General features: G+C 46.5%; 1 pseudogene; it reads left to right on the top strand.

Moving 5' to 3' along the window:
• Positions 1 to 503: 503 nt before the first annotated feature.
• On the top strand, positions 504 to 1,812 carry LOC103590061 (annotated as a pseudogene).
• Positions 1,813 to 10,783: the final 8,971 nt, after the last annotated feature.

The raw sequence follows: 10,783 nt of genomic DNA, 5'->3' as shown, positions 1-10,783 counted from the left end.
GCCACAAATTCTCTTAAGCCAAAGCCTAATCTAGAGCAAAGCTCTAACTCTCTTTAATTCTATGAAGGCTTAGAGAAGTGAGGAGGCTGCAGAGGAAAAATTTGCGTTCTCTTTCTCTTGCTCAGACATTTCACCATGTGACACGCTGCATCACTGTAGAGCCACCACCAACAAGGCCCTCACCAGATGTGTTCCCTGGACTTTGGACTTCCCAGCCTCTGAAACTAAACCTCATCATCGATATTGAAACCCATCTGGAGACCCCCTAAAATACAATCACCTGGAAAAAATGGGCATGACCTTCAGAGACTCAATAAAAGGACACTCGAGGAGTCAAGCTCTTTCTTCTCCAGAACAGACAGAGTGCCTTTGGAACTCACCTGGCTTGGAAGACTTCTGAAAGCCATCACTGCCACACTGTGAAGCTCTGCTCCCTGAGCTGACTTCCTATTATTACTTCTATAGCAAGCATTGGTGAGACTATAGATGTACTCCTTAGAAAGATGAACTCAGACATCCCCCAAGCTTTCCAGAAAGAACTTACTTGCTTCATCTGCTTGAAGTGCCTTCTAGATCCAGTCACCATAGGCTGTGGGCACGGCTTTTGTGGGCAATGTCTCTGCCTTTCCTGGGAAGAAGCCCTTACTCTGCCCATTGCCCAGTGTGCGGGGAACCATCACAGCAGAAAGACTTCAAGACTGATATCTGCATGAAGAAGGTAGCTTTTCTTGCCAGGCAATTCCTGAGCTCTGAGGAACATAAGAAGATCTGTGAAGAGGACAAGAACCTGCTCTGTGTGCTGTGCTCTCACTCCCAGGAGCATGAGGCTCACAGACACTCTTCTGTTGAAGGAACTGCTGAGGAATGCTGGGAGAAGCTATTACAGCAAATGAGATGTTCATGGGAAAAAATGAAAGCAAATAAGAGAAATTTAAATGAGGAGAACATACCAACCAATCTTTGGATGGGTTATGTGTATCTATGCAGAAAGATGAACAGGGCTGAGTATAGGAAGCCGCATCCTGTTCTCTATAGGGAAGAAAAAGAACATTTAGAGACCCCCAAAAAGGAAGGCCAGCACATTTTGCAGCAATTCAAGAAAAGTGAAGCCAAAATGGTTCAAAAGTGGAAACACCTAAAAGAAATATCTGAGGAACTAATAAAAATGTGCCATAAACCAGACAAGGAGCTGCTCCAGGATTTGGGAGACCTACTGACAAGGAAGGAGTCTGTGCAGCTGCACATGCCCCAGCCTGTGAATCCAGAGCTCACTGTAAAACCCATCACTCAACTGATAGACAGGCTCCACTGTTTCTGAGTGGAAATTTCCTTGAATAATGAAATAACCAATCATAATATCAAGCTATTTGACGATGTGAAAATTTGAGATTTAGACATGACCATCATGATATGTCTTTGAATTCTGGCAAATCTGACTATTTTGCTGCATGCGGAGCCCAGGGCTTCACCTTCAGAAAACGTTACTGGGAGCTGGATGTGGACAACTATTGGGACTAGACTCTAGGAATCTGTAAAGATTACTGGATAAGAAATACTGGCAAAATTCTTGAATCTGAGGAAATATTTCTTCTTTCATGTGTGAGGGAGGATAATCATTACAGTCTCCTGACCACTTCCCCAGTGATTTCTCACTGTATAGAGAAACTTGGGGGCAGAGTTGGTGTGTTCCTTGATTTTGAGAGTGGAAGTGTGAGTTTTGTGGATGTTGTCAAGAGTTCCCTCATGTGGATCTACCTCACTGGCTCTTTTGATTTCCCTGTCAGGCCATTCTTTTGCACTAGCCACATGTGATCAGGGATAAGTCAGAAAACAGATGTGTGCCTGGGAATCCATATATGAGGGAGCACTTCTCAGTTGAATCAAATCAATAATACTTGACTGTTTTGTTTTCTCTACTTTAATGTAGCCTCATTTTATGGTTATTAAATATAAAGATAGTGTGAAATGCAAAAAAAAAAAAAAAAAAAAAAAGTAAGTCTGAAGCTAGTAGAGGTTGGTTCAAGAGGTGTAAGGAAGGAAGGAAGCCATCTCCATAACGTAAAAGTGCAAGATGAAGCAGCGACTGCTGATGAAGAAGCTGCAGCAAGTTATCAGAAGATCTAACTAAGACCATTGATGAAGGCAGCTACGTTAAACAACAGATTTCAATGTAGATGAGACAGCCTCCTTTTGAAAGAAGATGCCGGCTAGGACTTTAAGCTAGAGAGAAGTCAATGCCTGGCCTCAAGGTTTCGAAGGACAGGCTGATTCTCTCGTTAAGGGCTAATGTAGCCGGTGACTTTAAGTTGAAGCCAACGATCATTTCCCATTCTGAAAATCCTAGGGCACTTAAGAATTATGCTAAACCTACTCTGCCTATACTTTATAAGTGGAACAACGAAGCCTGCATGACAGCTGATGGAGTTTGGATGTGTTGTCCCCCCACAAACTCGTGGAAATTTGATCCCCATTGTTGCAGTGTTGGAAACTGATTGAGTCATGGGGGTGGATCCCTCATGAATGGATTAATGCTCTCCCTGGGGGAGGGAGTGAGTTCTCGCTCTATTAGTTCCCACAAGACCTGATTGTTTAAAGGACCCTGGCACCTCCTCTCTCTCTCTCTCTCTCTCTCTCTCTCTCTCTCCCCCCCCTCCTTGCTTCCTCTCGCCATGTGATCAGCTTTTACCTGCCGGCTGCCTGCCACTTTCCGCCATGAGTAGAAGCAGCCTGAGGCCCATGCCAGATGCAACTGTCCCAGAATCGTAAGCCAAATAAACCTCTTTTCCTTATAAGTTACCTAGTCTCAGGTATTCTGTTATAGCAACACAAAATGGGCTAATACAACAGCAAATCTGTTTATAGCATGGTTTACTGAATATTTTAAGCCCACTTGAAATGTACTGCTCAGCAAAAAAGATTCCTATAAAAATATTACTGCTCATTGACAATACACCTAGTCACCCAAGAGCTCTGATGGAGATGTACAAGGAGATTCATGTTGTTTTATACCTGTTAACGCAACATCGACTTTCAAGTCTTATTAAGAAATACATTTTGTAAGACTGTAGCTGCCACAGGTAATGACTCCTCTGATGGATCTGGGTAAAGTCAGTTGAAAACCTTCTGGAAAGGATTCATCATTCTAGATGCTATTAAGAACATTCGTGATTCATGGTAGGAGGTCAAAATATCAATGTTAACAGGAGTTTGGAAGAAGTTGATTCCAACCCTCATGGATGTCTTTGACGGGTTCAAGACTTCCACGGAGGAAGTAACTGCAGACGTGGTGGAAATAGCAAGAGAACTAGAATTAGAAGTGGAGCCTGAAGATGTGACTGAATTGCCACAATCTCATGATAAGACTTTAAGAAGAGTTGCTTCTTACGGATGAGCAAAGAAGGTGGTTTCTTGAGATGTAATCTACTGGTGAAGATGCTGTGAACATTGTTGAAATGACAACAAAGGATTTAAAATATTACACAACCTTAGTTCGTAAAGCAGTGGCAGGATTTGAGAGGATTAACTCCAATTTTGAAAGAAGTGGTACTATGGGTAAAATGCTATCAAACAGCATTGCATGGTACAGAGAAATCTTTCATAAAAAGAAGAGTCAGTTGATGTGGCAAACTTTGTTGCTGTCTTATTTTAAAAAATTGCCACAGCCACCTCAACCTTCAGCAACCACCACCCTCATCAATCAACAGCCATCAACAGTGAAGCAAGATCCTCCACCAGCCAAAAGATTACAATTTGCAGACAATTGTTAGCATTTTTTATCAATAGAGTATTTTTAATTAAGAGCTGGCCAGTTAGCTCAGTTGGTTAGAGGATGGTGCTGAAAACAACAAGTTCCAGGATTTGATCCCTGTACTGGCCAGCCACCAAAAAAGAAAGAAAAAAATATTTTTAGTTAAGGTATGCACATTTTTAAAAAAAGATATAATGCTATTGCACTCTTAATAGACTACAATGTAGTGTAAGCATAACTTTTTCTTTTTTTTTTCTGGCTGACCAGTATGGAGATCCGAACCCTTAACCTTGGTGTACATAACTTTTATATGCACTGGGAAACCAAAAACTTTGTGTGACTCACTTTATTGTGATATTCACTTTATCATGATGGTCTGGAACCAAACCTGCAATAGCTCCGAGGTATGTCTGTATTAATGGAGGTAGTGCAGGAAACACTCTCAGGAGATCACTCAAGTCTCAAAGCTCCTTGCTTATTAGAAAGATAAGGCTGTGTCAGCCTGTGCGGTGTTCACACCTGGATTCTCAGAGTGGGCTTCCCTCAGGGAGGGAGAATTAGTTGCAGCCGACCACTCTGGGAATTTCACCTAGTAGGCCCTTCTTCCAAATTCCTAGAGTATCTCACCCAAGCTCCTGAGCTTGATCTGGTGCCTCTGAGGAGTGTTCCTGCTTCTGGAGTTGTTGGAGCACTGCCAAGCTGAGGGGCAATAAGAGCTGGTCCCTGATCCCTGTCACCAAAGCTGTGAGGCAGTCACGTGCCTCCTCTGCCAGCTGGTGGCATTTTCCTAAATGTTTGTTTAGGAACATTAAGAGTGTTTTTTGTTTCCAATTGTTTGTTTTATTGTTTGTTTGCTTGTTTGAAAGTAACCCCTCTTTTTCTTTTTTATTTTTTCCCTTTTTGTCTTTTTTACTGACCGGTAATGGGATCGCAACCCTCGGTGTCGCGCCCACACCGCGCTCAGCCAGTGAGCGGGAACTGGTCTCCACATGGGATCCGAACCCTCAGCGGGAGTGCTGCCACGCTCCTAAGCGGCGCACTCTCCAGTGTGCCACCAGGCTGGCCCGTAACCCCTCTTTTTCTGAAGGCCTGGGCACTGCCTTGATTCTGGAGGGGCTAGGGACTGGCCTAATGCCCCAGATGTTTAGAAATCTCCAATGGTCCTTTTCATGCCTGTGAAGTGATACAAGCCACCCATCTACCCTCCCCAGGCACCTGGTGCTAATGGACGTCAGAGGAGGGGGCTGAGAAATCACTCAGCCTCAAAGCTCTGGACCATCTTCTCAAGGTAGAGAAGTCAGGAGGAGGAAGGCTTGCCACACATGGGGAAGCAGGAGTCAGACAAGCAGGCACTGCCTCCAGAGCAGACTGAAAGGAAGGCTTGTCAGGTGTTCATGTACAAACCACAGACAGGAAATCAAGATGATAATTGGATATGGGTAAGGTGGGCACTCTGCCCTCAGAAGAGCAGTAGTCTGAGTTCATGGGGAAGTGACTCTTAGATAACACAGGTGAGCAAGCCCCCAACGTTACCGTAACCTTCTCGATAGACATTCTTTTTAGGGTGTTTCCCATAGTTGCCCACCTTAGTCAACAGTGCTGACCACAACCATTGCCTCTCTTACCGGTGACTCAGAGCCACTGCTCAGGCTGGCCACTGTGCATTGAATCAAGCCGAGTATGCAGGTACTAGCTGAACATGGGACTAGCCCTGAATGGGCACCAACTCCAAAAGAGTCCCCTGACTGTCATGTAGGCAAAAGTCCTATAAACCTGATAACATGATAGAAAGTGGTAAGTGCTATAGAAAAATATAGAACAAGGTAAGGGGTATCTGGGATGCTTAGAGTGGTGGTAAAAGGGGCTGCAATCTTGAATAGGGTGGGCAGTGCAGATCTCAAGGAAATAACATCCGAGAAAAGACGTAAGGTGGCAAAGGAGTTAGCCCATTCCAGGCAGAGGGAAGAGCCAGTGCCAAGGCCCTGGGGCTGGTGTGTTCAAGGAGCAGCAAAGGGGGCCAGTGTATCTGGAGCAGTATGAATGAGGAAGGAGGGTCACAGGGGTAAAACTCAGAGAAGTGATGGAAAGATGAAGGGGCAGATGATGTTGAACCTTGTAGGCCATTGTGGAAACTATCGCTTTTGCTCTGACAAAACACTGAGCCACGGGCTTTAAACAAAGTGGCATGAAATGACCTAGATTGTAACAGGATCACTCTGGCTGCTGAGTTGAGAACGGACTATGGAACAGGGCACAGGTAAAAGCAGGGAAGTTAGCTAGGCGTCCGCTGCAGTGTATTCCAGGTGGACGACAATAGTGGCGCAGTGGAGGCGGTGAGAAATGTTGGATTCTGGATGTATTTTGGACGAAGGGCTATCAGGAGTTGCTGATGGATTAGATGTGGAATATGAGAGAGAGAGCAAGGATTGCTCCGAGGGTTTTGCCCCGAGCAGCTGGAGAGAAGGCCTTGGCATCAGCTGAGAGGAGGAAGGCTACAGGTAGGGCGGGTTTGAAGGGGCAGGTCAGGAGCTCACTTTAGAACACATACAGTGGGATAATGACACTTCACAGGCCGTGGCGAGGATTCAAAAGAATATGTGGAAATGTTTAGCACTGGCACATAGCTAGATCTCAGTACGTGTCACTCTCCCTTTTCTTCTCTCATACAGGTGGGTGAAGCATGTGCAACTGGGGGTCCCCAAGCCAATTTGACTAATTGCCTTTCTGTAGAAATAATGAGCCAACCCAGTGCCAAAACAGCTTCCTCCCCGGTGGTTTACTCACCCTTTGGAAAACTTTCAGTGTTGCTAACTGGGTCTTTAGACTTGTCAAAGGCTTCTCGGTGATGTTGACACACCGACGTGAGCATGAGTTTCTGCGTCAGTGGCGTCATGCGCTCACCCCTTCCCTGTCGGTCACTCCGCGGGCGTCAGATGAGCAGGAGGCACGGCCTCCTCAGAACAGACCGAGACGGGCTCTGTGGGCACACCCACCTTCACAGTCCTCCTCGGCCACTCAGATTGCTGTGGCACTGTTGCCCGCTCTCACTCACCTGGTCATGGCTTATTTATCTGTGAAGTGGGTGCTATTATCACCTCCATTTTATAAGTGAAGAATGAAAGCTCAGAGAGGCTCGTTATGTGAATCAAATGAGTACACGCAGAAGTGCTCAGCAGAACTGTGCCTGGCACTTCACAAGTGCTTGAAGAATGTTAGTCATTGTCGTTATCATCACCAACCGTTCAAGAAGATGTGGTTCAGTGAGTTGAGAAGGGAATTAGTTTCTCCAGAAGCTACACTTATTACTATTAAAAGATAGTTAGCTGATATAACATTAGGTCACAACTTTTTCTTAGCTCTTTGAATCACTTGACTCTGAATAATATTTCTGGGATGTGGCACCTTACCATTGCTGAATTAACAAAGCAAAAAGGGCTATAGCCTACATAGTAGAAGCATTTCCATAAAGAGAATAAACATATACTTGACCCCATGGGTGGGGAAGGAGAGGTGCCTGGAAGGATGCTAACCAAAGTGATGGCTCTGGATATGGGATGCTGTTTACATTACTTGTTTGAGTTAAAAACAATTTTTTAAATTGAAACAATTGATTGTACATATCTGTGGGGTACAGCATTGAATACCAATACCTGTGTTTAATATGTGATGCTCAAATCAGGATAATTAGTATATTCAACATTATACAATGTAATTTTTTTTTTTTTAAGCAGCTGGCTGGTGCAGGGATCCAAACCCTTGACCTTGGCGTTACAAAGCTGCAATCTACCCAACTAAAAAATTTTTAACAATAAACTTGTATCATTCTTAAGCTAACAAGCTAATTTTTTAGATGTCTCTGAAATGTCCTAGTAATATTTGTGTGGCACCTGTGTGATGAGCTGTTTTCAGTGGCTACATTGCTTCATCTGACAGGCAATCTGACCCTGCTGTAACCATGATGGGACAGGACAGGCAAGATGTAAGAATGGTGATGCTTAGGAAAATAGGTGACCTTCATTAGAAGTGCCCAAACTTCCCTCTTCCGCTGAGCTTAGTGACTGCCCAGACCCAGAGCCGTGCTCACTTCCACTCACCTGCTCACTCTCCGAGAGAGCCTTTGCTCTAGGTAAAAATGTATGAACAACTCTAAGTTTTTATCATCCCTCTATACACTGGTTGGTGGTGTGGGGGCTCTAGGTAAACATGGGATATCTTTTACAGCTCAAGAATAACAAAATCTGTGCCCAGAAGTTCCACTTGAGGGCCTCCTGTAGAGCTGGCGACTATGACAACAGGTATCTCATCCTTATTCTGTTTGAATTCTGGAGATTTGGTTTATGGGCATTTGCCATCATGGACATTAGCAATTGAATCCCCAATACACAGGCTTCATTGGCCTGTAAAATAGTTCAAGAAACAGGCCAAGTTCCCAAATGGTCTCTCAAGAAAGCTAGAACATTGCACAGAAGCAGATCATTTGAGTAACTGCCTTCGAGCTGTGGTGTCCTCTAGATTGAAAACCCTAGTATTGTTCTGATCCATCAAGGTTTCCCTGGACTCATTCTTAGAATCCAGAGCAGCCCAATTCTTGAAAATGGCACAATTCTCATACACTCTGACATTTGAGGTCCCACTGCAGAGTGCCACACTGGCTGGGGGGGGGGGGATGACCGGATGGGTCATAGACATCCACCCTGCCCCAAGCCACTGAGGTTAGCTGATAGAAGTGACTTTAATGAATCACACTTGCCCCAGTGCTGAATGCTCACACAGGGCTTCTGCCTCCTCCCTCGTATTGTCATTTATGGTGCATCTTCCCTTGCTTCCTTTTCTGCCCCCTTCATCTTGGCATCCCCAGCCCTCCTGTTTTGATATCGTTGGGGCTCAAATGCTGAGTGGAGAGGCGCACCCTCCTTGATGGTGAGCAGAGTGTGAGCAGGTGGTGAGTAGTGAGCCTCTGCTAACAACTGAGACTTTTCCTCCTCCTGGTGGCCGTCCTTCCCAGCCCAGCATCGCTAACCTCCGTCTAAACATTCCTCTATGCTTTCCCTGTGGCCAGGAGTGCAGAAGCTTCTCCAGACCAAGAGGATGCCAGCTTGGACACCTGATGACCAACATGCTGCAGCTTCAGTGGGCATTGCCCTCTGGGTGTCAGCCTGGATCACGGACAGGTCAAGGTGCTAAGTGGCAGGCCCCTTAGGCAGTGGCTATCATGTCCACTCCTAAAAGTTCTGACGCTTGGAGGTACAGGAGCACCAGGCAGAAGGGTACTTACTGCATATCAAGTCCAATTCCTCATATGATCAGAATCAAGGTGCCCTAAAACTGAGGTCAGAGCCCAGCTGGACCAGGCCCCAGGGCTCCTTTGCCCCCTCTGTCCACACTTCTGTCTACTTCTGGCTCTGTCCAAGGGCATTTGGCAGGGGCCTCCGAGAACCCAGGCCAGCTGAGCAGCAGAGGGTAGGGAGGGTGAGGCAAGGAGCTTCCACCTGCCAGGACCTTGAGCACTGAGCCTGGCCTCCCTCCTCAACTCCAGCCTCTGTCCTCTATTCTCCTGTGACCTCTTTCCTGACCACTGCTCTCTCTGTTTATCCCCACCCTCCAGTTCAGGCAATCACCTCTGGCAGGGAAATTATTACAAACTCCTCACTGATCCCCTTACTGACTTTTGGCCAGCACAGTAGCCTAAATGATCCTTTAAATCCAGCTCCTTCTTGTCAGCCAGGTCTCAGCCAAATGTCACCTCCTCATACTCATTGACCACTTTAAAGTCTCCATGCCGTCACTCCATTTATTATATCCATTGCTCTTATCTGACATTTTCTTGGGAATTCTTTTGTCTTTTGCTTCACTTTCTGTCTCCCTCACTAGAATGTAAGAACCAAGAGGGCAAAGAACTTGTCTTATTTTCCACTTGGCCCCAATGCTCAGGATAGTGCCTGATATGCAGTAAGTAGGTGCTCAGTAAGTATTTATTGAATGAATGAATGAATCCGTCTTTCAGAAGATCTCACATTGCCAGTCACTAGACCATTGGGCAGTCCTCAGTGCTGAGTCAAGAGGAGAGCCTCTCCTTGGTGGTGAGCTGGCTTAACCCCAGGAGGTATGGGGCAAGGCCTCTTGGCCTGGTGGCAGCCAGCCTGCAGGCCACATGTCTCTTTAAAAGCAGCAGGAAGCCAGGCTCTGGAGATAAGAAGCGTGGCTGCCAGCGCAATAGGGGTGGGAAGAGAACGAGAGAGTGAAGGGGCGGGGGCTGCCAGGCACCCCTGTGCTGTTCCCTGGGGATGCCCAGACCTCTGCGGCTGGCTGGCCGGCACCACATGCTTCCTGTGGAGAGCAAGGAAAGGATATCCCCTCTAAAGGCCCTGGAGCTGGGGCTGCCCCAGCAGCCTCGCTCTTGTCCTCACCGAGCTAGCTGAGGCACAGGGCTGCTGTCACTCTTATCTGCCATTCACAGACACTCGGGGTGCTGTCTAAGGGCACGTGTTGGATCTCTTTGTGCTCTCTCTGCCTCTGGCTCCCTGTGCTCCTCTGTGTCCTAGTTCGTCTATTGGCAAAACAGGCTCCACCACACCGGTGGCTGTGAGGAGTCTGGGAAGTCTGGAAGGGGCTAGTGGCTGGAGTCTCAAGGAAGAGTAAGGGTCTGGAAGGCTGAGATACTAGTATGAGAGGCAGCCCAGGGGTGGTGGATAGGCTGGGGAAGGCTCAAGCCGAAGGTTCCGGGGCAGGCATGCAGGGTCTAGCTAGCATTCTGCTGCAACATAACGAGGGCCCGTGTTCCTTTCAGTGTCTTATCCTGGCTGGTTCGTGCCAAGTGGCAGGAAAGGTGATAGAAGAGCACCTGAGAAGAAGTCCCAGAGAGTTGTTCTAGTCTCATCTCTGCCACTCTTTGGCTATGTGACCCTGGACGAGTCATTTCTCTGCTCACAGCTTCAGTTACACCATCTGTGAAAGGAGGGTCGTGATCTCTCTCTCACATGATCATGGTAAGAATTCAAGAAATGATGTAAGTCACTCCAGTGATTCGCTGGGCTT

This window comes from Galeopterus variegatus, unplaced genomic scaffold, assembly GCF_000696425.1.
Source record: "Galeopterus variegatus unplaced genomic scaffold, G_variegatus-3.0.2 Scaffold762, whole genome shotgun sequence".
Taxonomy (NCBI): Eukaryota; Metazoa; Chordata; class Mammalia; order Dermoptera; family Cynocephalidae; genus Galeopterus; species Galeopterus variegatus.
This window is presented reverse-complemented; position numbering and strand designations above follow the sequence as displayed.